This window comes from Pelophylax lessonae, assembly GCF_965119305.1.
Source record: "Pelophylax lessonae genome assembly, chromosome: 1".
In the NCBI taxonomy this organism is placed as follows: Eukaryota; Metazoa; Chordata; class Amphibia; order Anura; family Ranidae; genus Pelophylax; species Pelophylax lessonae.
This window is the reverse complement of record NC_138768.1, coordinates 266,052,053-266,065,380: the sequence shown is the minus strand read 5'-3', so window position 1 is coordinate 266,065,380 and position 13,328 is coordinate 266,052,053. Positions and strand designations below refer to the sequence as shown.

General features: G+C 42.4%; 1 protein-coding gene across 1 annotated transcript in view; it reads right to left on the bottom strand.

Annotated features, from left to right (window-relative positions):
* The window catches only part of HIC2 (HIC ZBTB transcriptional repressor 2), a 64,531-nt gene extending 51,426 nt beyond the window's left edge, over positions 1–13,105 (bottom strand). Inside the window, exon 1 of the mRNA XM_082247870.1 lies at positions 13,008–13,105. The gene's annotated coding sequence lies outside the window, so the exon portion shown is untranslated. The remainder of the gene's footprint in view (positions 1–13,007) is intronic.
* Between the last annotated feature and the right edge of the window lie 223 nt (positions 13,106–13,328).

Genomic DNA, 13,328 nt, shown 5'->3' with positions numbered 1-13,328 from the left:
AATTGAGCAGTTAACCCATGCAATGAAGGCACAGCCCACTGCATGGGGAAGTTGCCCGGAGTTCAGCTTTAAGCAGCAGTTAAAAGTGGAACTTCACTCAATCAACGCTGACTATTTGACTAATTTTAATCCTTATAGTAAAGTGGATTACATTTAGTTGTTTTAAACCTTTTTTCACATTTCTTCAGTTACTTTCTAGGCAAATTAGGTCATACATCCCAGGAACCCTCAAGTAGGGAGGAGGGGCTCTCAGTTAAACACACCCTTCTGCTTGCATGCCTGAACTACGGGCAGATGGATTCAAGGAAGTAAATGCTACATGAATCATCTGCCCCTACTCAAAATGGTCACGGCCAAAAATGCTAAGGGGGGTTTTTTTCAAAGTAATTTCCCAGAAAAATAAAGCATGGAGACATGAATGGAAGGACTAGTTTGCTATGAATATTAAAAAAGGTATTAAAATAGCGTTTTTGGTTTGTGGCGCTCAGATGCAGTGCAGTTCTGCAATAAAAAAAGAACATAGTACATTTATGTATCAAATGTTTGTTCACTTTTCTCCCTAGAATTGAAAAACAAGTTAAGACTGAGGCCCCGTTCACACTGGGGCGATCCGACTTGGGGGGGGCGACCTCCGAGGTCGCGGTGCGAGCAGCGCGCCACGACCTCGGAGCGGCCGGCACGGACTTCATAACATTGAAGTCTATGACGGTCGCTCCGGGTCACCCCAAAGAAGCTCCGGACCCTTTTTCGCTCCTATTAGAACAGGTCCGCAGCTTCCCTATGGAAGGCGACCTACGGCGACCTGTGAGGCGACTAGGTCGCCTCACAGGTCGCCTTAGTGTGAACGGGGGCTTAAAGTGATTGTAAAGTCTCTTTTTTTCCAATTAAAATAAACAACTTATACTTACCTGCTCTGGGCAGTTTGTTTTTCAAAAGGCAGCCCATATCCTCCTCTTCGCAGGTCCCTTACTGGAGCTCCTGGCCCATCCCTCCTGCTGATTGCCCCCACAGAAAGCAGCTTGCTATGGGGCACCCGATCCGAGCTGCAGCTTCGTGCATCCATTCAGACACAAAGCCGCGGTTCGGCACCACCCCCATCTCTCCTGATTGGCTGAGTTTGAAGGACAGCAGTGGGAGCCAATGGCGCCGCTGCTGGGTCTCAGCAAATCAGGAGCAAAAGTCCCAGATGGCCAAGGCACTTGTGGACATCTCTGGATAGAGATGGGGCTCAGGTAAGTATTATGGGCTGCTGCACACAGAAGGCTTTTTATCTTAATGCATTCTAAAACCTTCTGACTTTACAATCACTTTAAAGCGGTTCTTCAGTCACTTTTCAAACTTCCTTCCAACAGCATTGTCTCCCCCTCTTTTAATATGAATGGGTGACAAAAAACACATTTTCTAGCTGCAAATATATTTTCTCTCCATAGTTCCTGTCCACTTCCTGCTTCCCCTGCTTTGGCGAATGACGTCAAACATCTGCTCCTGTTGACTCCTGGGATATTTTCATCAGAAATCCCAGATGTCTTAAGGCTTTTTTTTGTGAGCGAAGGGGAGAAGAACCGGAAGGAGGGCGACCGGAAGGAGGGCAGAGGGCAACCGGAAGGAGGGCAGAGGGCAACCGGAAGGAGGGCAGAGGAGAGGAAGAAATGGGCAGGTATTGCCGGAGGACGGACTCCAATGTATACTGCGCATGTGGGGACTTTCTCTGTGCCGCTGTACTGCGCATGCTCTGATTTGCTATGTACTCCTCATGCGCAAACCCGTATTGTGGAGGGTGGAGAAGCCGCAAAATTCCCCAGAAACTGAGGGTGCTGGCTTCAGCTGCCCTCAGTTAAATTGGCCACTGACATACATGATCAGTGGGGAACAAGCTGTTTTATAAAGTGCAGAACGGAACAATAAGAAAAGTAAGTAGATAAGTCACATCACTGCAGTTTTTAGATGCTGCTTGTATTTTTTCCAAGATTTTGGAGGATTGAGTGAATTTCCTCTTTAAGCTACAATGGATGTCATTTTTTGCATTCCATTAAAATCACTATTCAGTCATTCCAATGAGTGGCTCAAAGGCAGGCCTGGGTTATTACCTCATAGGGATACTCCAGGGTGTACAAAGTAGCGTCTTCCTTTGATTTTCCTGACTCTGGATTGCAGCCAGCCCCACTAGTAAAGGCCCTGCAGTTTGGAATGCTTTCAGTGCATTTCCTCCACACAGGCTGATTCATGCTTTACAAACCTGACCTACATGTTACAGTCACACAGATACGCAGCACAGGACAGCCATCTCTTTTCAGATCCAGAGTCCTGGATGCCACACGAAGGAAGAGGATTTAACCTACAAAGAGCATTTCTTAACATAAAAACACTGAGCTTTTCTTTCAGCAGTAAAAGGGCTCTATGGCAAGAGCGTCATAAATAGGCCTCACTATTTGGTTCCCTTTTAATAAGAAGCTACAACCTCAATGGCTTTTCTCTTTCATAAAAACTTGACATTTTACAGATCTCTCAAGTTAAGACACAGGAATTTTTGGGGGTGACCAGGAGAGATTAGGATGGAGAGTTTCTGCTTCAGACTATAAACTGAAGTGTCTGACATTTTTATTACTTGTTTACACCATTTTAAAATGACACAGAAAATGTGGGTGAAAGATTGGATCTGAAGAACTATGCCAGTGATGTGGAGTCTTATTGGATACTGTGGGGGTTGATTTACTAAAACTGGAGCACTCAGTATCTAGTGTAACTGTGCATGGTAGCCAATCAGCTTCTAACCTCAGCTTGTTCAATTAAGCTTTGACATCTCGTGCCGATTCACACTATAGCGATGCCAGACATTGCATGCGATTTGCACCGCACCGCTGTACAAATCACATGCGATGTCTGTGCAATGCAAATTCAGCCATACAGAGTGTATGACTAAATTCGTATCGTGTTCGGACCAAACTCGAGCAGTACCCTTTTTTAGTTCACGCCAAAATCGGATTGCATGGGTGTTCACACCCATGCAATCAGATTCCTGCCCGAATTGACAGTTCAAACTGCGATATGCGACTGATATGGGGGGTGTCATTAACTTTGTATTGACACTCCCAGCGGTTTGCATATGACAGTGTAAACTGCCTACGAGACGGGTGCGATGCCAGGACCCGTAGTGGATTTTCAGGGTCCTCGCATCGCACCAATGTGAAACGAGCCCAAAACTGATTGGTTTCTATGCACAGCTGCACCAGATTTTGCACTCTCCAGTTTAAGTAAATTAACCCCTGTGTATACAAGCATACAATGCAACTATTGGACTGTACCATCAAACATCATAGTGGAACATTCTGTCCTTTCAAAACCGGAACCTATCCAGAAACCAAGCCCCGTGGGTATGTTCAGGAGAAAGCTCTAAAGGATGCTGGACACACTTATCACAGAAAGTGTTTCCGTTGGTTGATGCATTATTGGAATAAAGAAAAAAGCCCCCGAGTAATAGAGAAGCTTTCAGGGAGATGGAGAATGGCTCTTGATCTGTAATGCAGGAGGGGTGAGAGGCCAGAGCGAAATGAGCTTATGTATTATTCACAGTGCACCCAGAGAATAACCAGGCCAGGAGTCAGTAACATGGCAAACGAAGCCATGCACAAGGCAGATGCAAAATTCTGTACATATGACAATTAGCTACTAAAACGTGACTATATCAGCATTCTCTGGAACCATTTTACATTTCTACCATCATCATAACTCAAGTCCTGGGACGTATATTATACCTGGAGAATGCACAGAGATCATGAGTTTCTGACAGTCCATATTTTCCACCATTCAGAATAACTAACAATCAGCATCTTAAAACGTGTTGCCTCTGAGGTCACAAGCCTATTATACAAAATAGGTACAATAAGATGTTCAACTCAGCAGGTTCATCCAGTATTTCCACCTTTCTACTCGCCACGTATTTTGGATGTAGAGCTGGCTGATCATCATTGTCGTACAGAAAAGAAAAGGAACCTCCCTTATTTTTCTTGGATGGGTGGGGGGGCATGATGCATTTTCTTGCAGATGTATCATTGCTCGCGCTTTTATTGGTTTGCCATTGTTAAAGCTAAAATCCCCTTCAGTAGGAGAGCTGGGGCACAACAGCCTAACTAAATACTGGAAAAAAAAAGCCCTTGGGTGATTCCAGAGAGGTTCTTTATTCCTTGGTAAAGAAAGCGTCAAGAAAAATGTTTAGAGTTATTTTTTACAAGACCCATGCTAACATTTGTATATGCATCAGTGTGGGACAACAGGGGGAAAAAAAATGGGAACCTAAAGAAGATGCTAGTAGTATTCGAATAGTAATGATCCCATAAAATATAGACTTAAACACTAATCACGATTGGGAGAGATTTTCCAGCATGTTGGAACATCTCTACAAAATAGCACGAAGAAAGGAATTATGTGTTCCCTGTACAGGAGTCAAATCATTCACTTCAAAGTCAGGTGTAAAGTCACAACAGTACTGGGCTTCATCAATAGGATGGGCAGTTCTTAAATGGTCATCAAAGATCTGCCCATTATGGCCAGCCACCATCACATCCATAATCTGCCACAAGTCCAGGCCCAAACTGCACTGATCATCAGTCAAGACATGACCATTTCATATGGAACCCAAGAAATGTGTAAACACAGAGCATAGATGCAAAATTGCAATTGTTTCGTTAGTCTAGTGCAGGGGTCTGTTTACTGTCCTTAACACCGAGCATTTTTCAGCCCCTAAAACGCTCATCTCTGAAGTCTCAAAATGCCCAACAAGCAAAATCCCATTCATTTCAATGGCCCTTGTTCACATATGAGCATTTTGTCGCCTGAAGCAAAAAAAAGTACATTAGCTTTTTTTTTTTTGGCAGATTACAAGCGTTTTTGTTAGAAGTCAATGCCTGGCTCTAAACGCCTGAAAAAAACCGATATGCTCAAATGTGAGTGGAGCCTTAGGATGCTAGACTTCCGCCAGTGGGAGTAAACCATGCCGAATCTTTAGTGCAATGAATAGTGGCCCGTCATTGGTGGCAGTGGGAGGAATAGTGCCTTGTCACTGCTGTCAGTGAGAGGAATAGTACCCCCCCCATGATTGGTGTTAGTGGTCTGGAAGGGTACCCATCACTGGTATCAGTGGTTGGATTAGTCCTACATTGTTGGTGTCAGTGGCAAGAATTATGCCCCCAATGTTTGTGCCAGTAGGATGAATAGTGCCCCAAGGGCCAGATAAAGACAAGCAAAGAGCCACATCCTGGCCACAGTTTGGAGACCACTGGTCTAGTGGAATTCTCTTGCTGCTTTTTGTGTAATTGGGTAAAACGGTCAAGTCTTTAGAAGGATATGAAGCTAAATACAATTATACGTTTTGAAACCAATATGAAGAGATTAGTACCATATCAGTAATGAATGTTTTATATTGCTTTTAGTTTGTTGCAGAGATCGGTGCAAACAGTAAGAGCTGTCACAAGACTTGCCTGCAATGAGCCCTACGCAGAGCAGCGAGTGAAAAGATTACCCAAGCTAGTAGTTTGTTGGGACCAGTTCCAGCAGCAGTCACACCTCACTCTTACTGAAGAACAGGTAAGGCAACCATGAGGCCTTTTATCTGTGCGGTGTCTGCATTTACCTTGGCGATGGATCAAACCCCAGGCTTCATTGTTCTACAAGTTATTACTAGGCAGAGACTTTTCAGGAATTGCTCGTGATAACCGTTAACCCATTCTAGAACCAGCAAAAAAATATGCAAACAAGTGCAAATAAGTCTGAAACTGAAAATACAAGGAAAGAGGATGTAAATGTTGAGGGCAAAAGGACATGAGGGCAGAAAAAAAAAATCACAGATGTAGAAGTGCAGCTGAATGCAACACACTTGCCAATAGAGAAGTAAGCATACATTCTGCTGGAGAAAATGCATTGCTGAAAGACCAAAACCAGCACTGATTAGCTTACTAGGTTTAATATAAGATCCCATTGTGCAATAACCACAGAGTTATATTAATAAATTACATTGCAAGACATGGTTTGCATTTTTCACTACAACATACTTCCTTTAAAACTTGGTGAATTATGTATAACTAATCTGTGGTTCAAATCTTAAGTAATTAGGAATGAAAAACACGCTGCCATGTGTACTCACGGCTTCAGATCAGTGCTTGTACACACCGAGAAAAAAAAACAGAATGGACTATGAATAACCAGTTTTATCGTACAGAGAGCACTTCAGCCAAGACTGTCTGTCCACAAGGGGGGGGGATAAAGAAATATTTACAACTACTTTAATATTTATCCATCATCACCTTCAGTATTGCTTTACTGACGCATACACAGTAAACACATACTCTTAGGAATACAAGATATATAGCCGGTAAGAAAAGGTATGACTGTCCTGCTCTATAGACCATCCTTTTGATTCATGAGCAATGGATAAGTACCCCCACAATACAGTTGAAGAAACTACTGTAAATAGGTTATAAAATAAATATCCTTAGCCTTTTATAATAATAGACACTTTTTTTTTTTTTTTTATTTTTTTTATTCAAACACCTCTAATTTAGGGACAATAGAAAACTCCCCTGATCATTTTTTTTTTTTTTGCTACAACCAAGACTAGCTTTATTTGAATCTGAAGATGACATTCATTCATCTTGTAAACCTATAAAGCTTCCAGAGGTAAAGCAGGCAGAAAAAGGATGGGATGAGGGGGGATGTTTGCTGATGATCATGTGACTGCATGTCAGATGCAGCAAGGGACCTACCTCTGCATAATAAAAGGGCAGTTTGTGCTGACCCATTGGGGTCAAACTGATTTAAATAATTAAACCTGGAACTGTCAGCCACCCCCTGTAAATAATAGCCCTGAAGACATCAGGATCAGATTGCTAGTGAAAAGCTGGCCACTTATAGGGTTGCAATTTATCTCCCTTTTCTCTTCTCCTTTGTGCTGAGAGGCATCAGGAAATGTGCCATCCAAGAGGTCTCCACAACCACTCGGCACAGCAACATTTTGCATAACAAGATAAACAATACTCAGTGACTCAGGGAAAAAAAAAAAAGAAAAAAGAAAAAAGAAAATAAAGCAAAAAAGGACCAATGGTCCATTACTGATCACTAGGGTAAATATTATACCTTACTTGGCTAGAAGTTAGCCAACCAATGCCAATTCAACTCTGTGATACTTTATAATTAGAAGCCAAACAAAAGAGAAGGGAGGAGGGGGTGCAGTAATTACACAGATGGTGAGAGGCACGCTTCCCAATCTTAACCCTATGCTACCACTCTAAGCGGGTTAAACAAAGGCACGAGCACAGGGTATTACAGCACCAACCTAGGTGCTTATTTACAGAAAACCTTTATTTGGATATATGTATGCATCAGGCAAACAGATCTCCCCAAGGATCATATCAAATGGATCAAAGACTCTTGGCTGCATAATGCCAGTCTGTTTTAATAAAACATCTAAGCCTTGGGAGTACCGATATTTTAAATGAATTTTAATTTAAGCATTTAAACCCCCTCCCAAAAAAAAAGTATATGAAAAGGAAGGATAATGCTAAGGATCCATGCACCCTGGCCTGAAGTAAAAAAAAAAAAAAAAAGTCGTATAGTGTTTTTGTACAGGTGTTTAGATGTTTTCAGGAGCGTTTAGCGTTTTTTTTTGCTTGAGGGCAGAAAACTGCTCTCATAAATGCAAACCAGAAGAGTTTTTTCTGCCTCTAAACGCAGAGCTTAAAATATGCCTCTAAAACGTCCTAACGTGCATGGACAGATAGGATAAAGGTCCCCATACACTATACGAAAAAATTGTATGAAAACCTGTCATTTGGATTTGTCCAGTTAATGGGCACAAAAAGAAAATAAATAGTTTGACTTTTTAAAAACAAAAAAAATATTGAACGAACGATAAATTAAAAAGTTGATGCGTTTCTCACCCGTTAAAAATTGAAATGCCTATATGTGACAAAAACGGATTCATTTATGTCCATTGAACACTTTATCCTTCGGTCATTCTATGATGGCACTATCCTTTTGCTCTCATGACCGAGTGTTCGTTATTTGAAAAAGATTTTGAACGATTTTTCGTACAGTGTATGGCTAGTATAACTATAAGCTGCTTCTAAAAGCAGAACTCCTGTTTTTTTTTTTAAGCCCGGTGTGCATGAACCCTCTTAAACTGATAGGCAGTTTTTCATTTGGTAAATGTTTTCCTCTTCAGTTACTAGATCTTCCCTACTGAATTTGTGCCACAAACTTCAACGTCCCGGTACATGACAGAACAAGCTTAAGGCTCCTATGGTTCTTTGATCAGGTTTGTTAAAGGTACATTGGACTTGCTCTACCATGATACAGACAGAGCAGAAAAAGAAAAATGCCACCCGGGCTGTAATTTCAAACAGGCTTCTGCCTAGAAGCAGAGCCAGGGGCACGAGGAGGGGAAAGAGCAACGACGCCTCTGTGCATGTTACATTCCAGGTGTGCTGCTAAGCCAGTCACATCCACAACCATTACAGATTTACTCCCCAAGTATTTCCTTCTGAAGCATACAGCCTTCAATATTCAGCAAGGGCAACCTTAGCTGAGCAACTAAAAGTGGCAACAACCTCTTAAAATGCTTCCTATTTAAATCAGGAAAATGTAGGTACTAAGAAAACATAGGACCTCTCTGCCATTGCACAAAATGCTTATATACATGTGGGTGTACTACCCTCAGTTATACAGATCTCAGGCATTCTCAACCAGGATTCCTTGAGCTGTGTACTGCATAGTTCCAGGACCAATGCCACTTGACAAACCCAGAAGGGTGACACCAGTCCCCTTTTTAGCTGTCTGTAAAGGCGGCATTCCAAACACCACTGTAAAGCCTGGTACACCCGGGCCAAATATCAGCTGGTTGAACAAAAGCAAGCCGACATGTGGCACGTGTGTAAAGTAACCTGCCTGAGAGAAGCTGGCTGAATGTCCAGCTTCAGTCATACGAGCATGCTGGAATAAGAGAAGCTAATCGGCATCTGATCAGCGTTTTCAGCCAATGGTTACAAGCAATGACTGGTGTGTTCTGGCAGAGGGGGTGATCCACCTGTCAGAACACAATAGCACAGCGGGAAGATCACTGTACTAACATCACATAAAAACTGAGGAGGGCGCTGTACTAACTTTTTTCATTCCATAAAAAAAACAACAAAAAAAACAAACATGCCCTATGCCTAGTATATTCTAAACATCACTGTAAGAGGGTTATGCCCACTGATCACCAGTGTAAAGCTGGCCATTCCTGTTGGGAGAGAAATTGATCTAGTGATTAAAACCTCCTGAACAGAACTGTTTTCCCTTGATCAGCCCTTGTAGCCAAATCAGCTGCGATGCTGATCAGTGTATTCTGGCAGGAGGGAAATCCCACTGCCAGAATACAATAGCACCGGGCTGGGGATTCCCCCATTCACTTCAAATGTGCGAATGGGGAAATCAATTCATTTTTTGTTTAGTTTAGCTGGTTGACTGTAAAAAAAAAAAAAACACACAACCATCTATAATCAACATAAGGCCCCTTTCACCCTTGTGCAACCTAAAAGTCACGCGATTTCACTGCAATTTTGACTGGACTTGAAGCTATGTTTATGTCTATGGACCTCAAAGCACATCAAGGTTGGACCAAAGTAGTGCAGGGACTACTTTAAAGTCATTGCAACTTGAAGTCGCACAGACATGAACGATGCTCATTGGAAATACACACACACACACACACACATACACCACTAATTGTAGTAACTGATACCAACCATACCACAATGTACTGAAGCCAAGCTAGTCCAAGATGGACTCTTAAGCCCCGTACACATGTACCGATCGTCGGCCGAACGATCGGCCGTCTTTTGTCCCCGGGCTGTCGTGTCCGCTGAAAAGTGCAAAAGACTGCACACGAATTTTGTCCGCCGACTGCAGAAGTGATGTCATGTGATGGTTAACTTTCCCTGTGTTTTTTCTTTTCTGAGCATGCCTAGTCTTGCAAATCTGCTGTCTGTTGGCCGAATTCTGTACTGACTGGCGAACAATCGGCCGTTCTGGTGTCGGCATACAAAAATTTTAATGCCTGCACACCAGATTCTGTTCGGCCGAAAGTGCGCTGTCGGCTGTCGGAAGCATCATACTAACAAGCCGAAAATCGGCCGATCGGTCGCCGGCCGAATCTTTTCGGCCGACAATCTGCAGTGTACGGGCCTTTACTGGTTACTTTGAGTACTGCCCTTTGCTCCTTGCACTGTTTTATTGATTAAGCCCTATGTTCTCTGCCTGATGGCAACCAGATTGCACCAACTGGATCCTGAACTCTGCTTTTGCCCATCCCCCGTCTACATTTCTATAAGCCTTTTTTTTTTTTTTGCCTAGAAGACAGCATGGTAATACAGTCCTAAAGTGCCAACCCAGTTAGGAATTCACTTAAATTTAAAGCAAGGAGCAGCGATACAATCACAAATTGGAATCTCAAGAAAATAGTTAATAAAACACAATTCCATTACGATTGTAAGACACTAAATTATACCTTGTGATAGCCATTGCTTCTACACAATGTCAGTCATTTGGTATCTGGAGAAACATTTTGATTAGATTATCTGACTAATTTTACACTTATGAACAAACTATAGGAATGGCAGAAACATCATATACATAAAGGAGAAAATGATAGCAAAGCAAAAAGCTTCAATGAATCAACTGTTCAAGGAGTTTGGTTTAATATTTGAAAAATTAAACTATTGTACTTGATTATTTTAGACTGCTTTTTTATTATAGCAGTGTTCCTTTTCCTTGCACCAGGACATTGTTACATATACGCGCTCAGACAGGGATCAAGATTGAGAATTTTGTAACACATCAGCATAATTGATCAGCCATCACTGGATATCAAAGACTGAATTGATATATGTAAAGTACCAGCAAATCAGCTGTACACCCATCTTACTATAGAATTATTCAGATGTACAAAGACCCACCTCCCCACCCCTTCCCAGTGCTATCTGTAAACCAAGAGAAAATCCAACAGAACTATATAGATTTTCTGCAAACCTCAAGCAGCACCTGCATTTGTTAGGAGGAAATGCTGACTACTTAGTCCCCCACACCCCCTTAATAGCTACAAGGTGTATGATGAAGGAGGTAAACTGCTTTTATTTACCTTAATACCATGGCAGAGCAGGTTCCCATCCCTACAACACACACATGCGTGAGAAGCATAAAGATCGCATACGTAGCAAGTCAACGCTCTAGGAAATTAACCCATTGCAGACGTAATGTAAGCCAGTAACTCGTGCCAGATCAGCATGTACAGGCATGGGTTTGAGCCTGGAAAGAAATCCCACTCAAAGCAAAAAACAATACAACAATCACCCTGACATATACCATCTCCAGGGAGCAGGGGACCTGATTTCTTCCCACGAGGAGTGGGGTTCACAGAATGATCACTAGTGACAGCTCAGCGGAAGAAGAGTTAACGTGTACTGCAATCTCCTGACAACTGCCCTAGAGCACTAAAGGGGTTATAACCTGTACATAGTGCCAATGGACCAGGGTAATACACAAAGGTTCTGCTGGTCCAATCAGCATTGCAGGTCATGTGTGCAAACATAAGATCTATGACAACAACTTAGGAGAAGCTATTCTGTAGTAAGCCAAAAAGGAGGCTTCCCTGGTTGTATATACTGCCACACACTGTATATACAGCAACGCCAACTACTACACATCAAGGGGGGCTTGTTCTATAACGTATGCAAAGCAGCTCTAATGATACCAAAAAATGAATTAAAAAAAAAAAAAAAAAAAAAAAGTAAAAAAAATCTCATTATATATTATATATATATATATATATATATATATTTTTAGCAATAATCATAATTATATATAAAATTATTATTATCATTGCACACACAAAACAAGTTATATATAAACGCAAATGTACCCTGTAAAAATGTTTGTCAAAAGGAAAAAAGGTATACACACACCTGAATTCCCCTCCAAGATAAACAATTACATAGAAAAAGTATAAATCTAACCCCATACTACATCTGGAATAAAGTCGCAGTGATATATTAAAAATGTTAGTTTATATTTCCCCCTTTTCATAAAAAAATACACACACATATACATACACACACACATACATATACATACACACACACACACACACACATATACATACACACACATATACATACACACACACACATATACATATACATATACATACACACAATCCTCTGGGATAAAGAGAAAACGTGTATATACCCTGCATTGCCCTCTGGGATGATCAGTAACATAGAGAAGGTATATTTCCCCCGCCCCCCAACAACACTTTGGGTATAAACAGGCACATAGATAAAAAAGGTACATATACCCCCCATCTACCCCATGGTATAAGCAGTCATATAGAAAAGAGATACATATATATATATATATATATATATATATATATATATATATATATATATATATATACATACACACACACACACACACACACACACCCCCCAATCTGCCCTTTGGGATAGACAGTCACATAAATATATGCAATATATATATATATATATATATATATATATATATATATATATATATATATATGTACACACACACACACATATACACACACATATATATTATATACATACATACATACATACTATCCTACACATCCCCAGGGAAGTGGCTGTTCCCCTCCCCCATGAAGGCAGCCCACCTTGTGCCAGTGTATGAGTGTGGAGGGTCCAGCTGGCAGCAGACCACTACTAAGAGATAAAATGATGTCCCCGCCCACCCCCCAGCTCTGCCCCCCATCCCCTGTGCCCCCTCACAGCCCCTGCCACCACGTCCACATCTACGGGGCACTCACAGCCCGCACAGGCGTCCATGGCACCCACCATTCATCCCCCACAACTCCGTGCACTCTCCCTCCCCCTGTGTGCCAGGCATTGTGCACCCCTAAAGGGCACCGCCACTGTCCCCCCCAGCACCCCCTCGGTTACCTTACTGCATGCGAGCGGCTCTGTCAGTGCAGCCCCGGGCTCCTCATCTCACAGCCACCCGGCCGCCATCTTCCAGCGTGACGTGGGGACTCACCCCTGACCTGCAATATGAACAGGAGCCAGAGAGGGAGAGAGAGAAGGAGGGAGGGAGGAGAGGAGAGGAGAGGTGGTGACGGAGGGAGGGGAGGAAGGAGGGCACAGGGCTCAGAATGGCACAGGGGGAGGAGGAGCAGAGGGCACCCATACAGAGGAGGAGGAGGGGGGTCAGTGTACAATGGGAGCAGGGTGCATAATATTACTGCCTGTGTCCTCCTAGGCTCT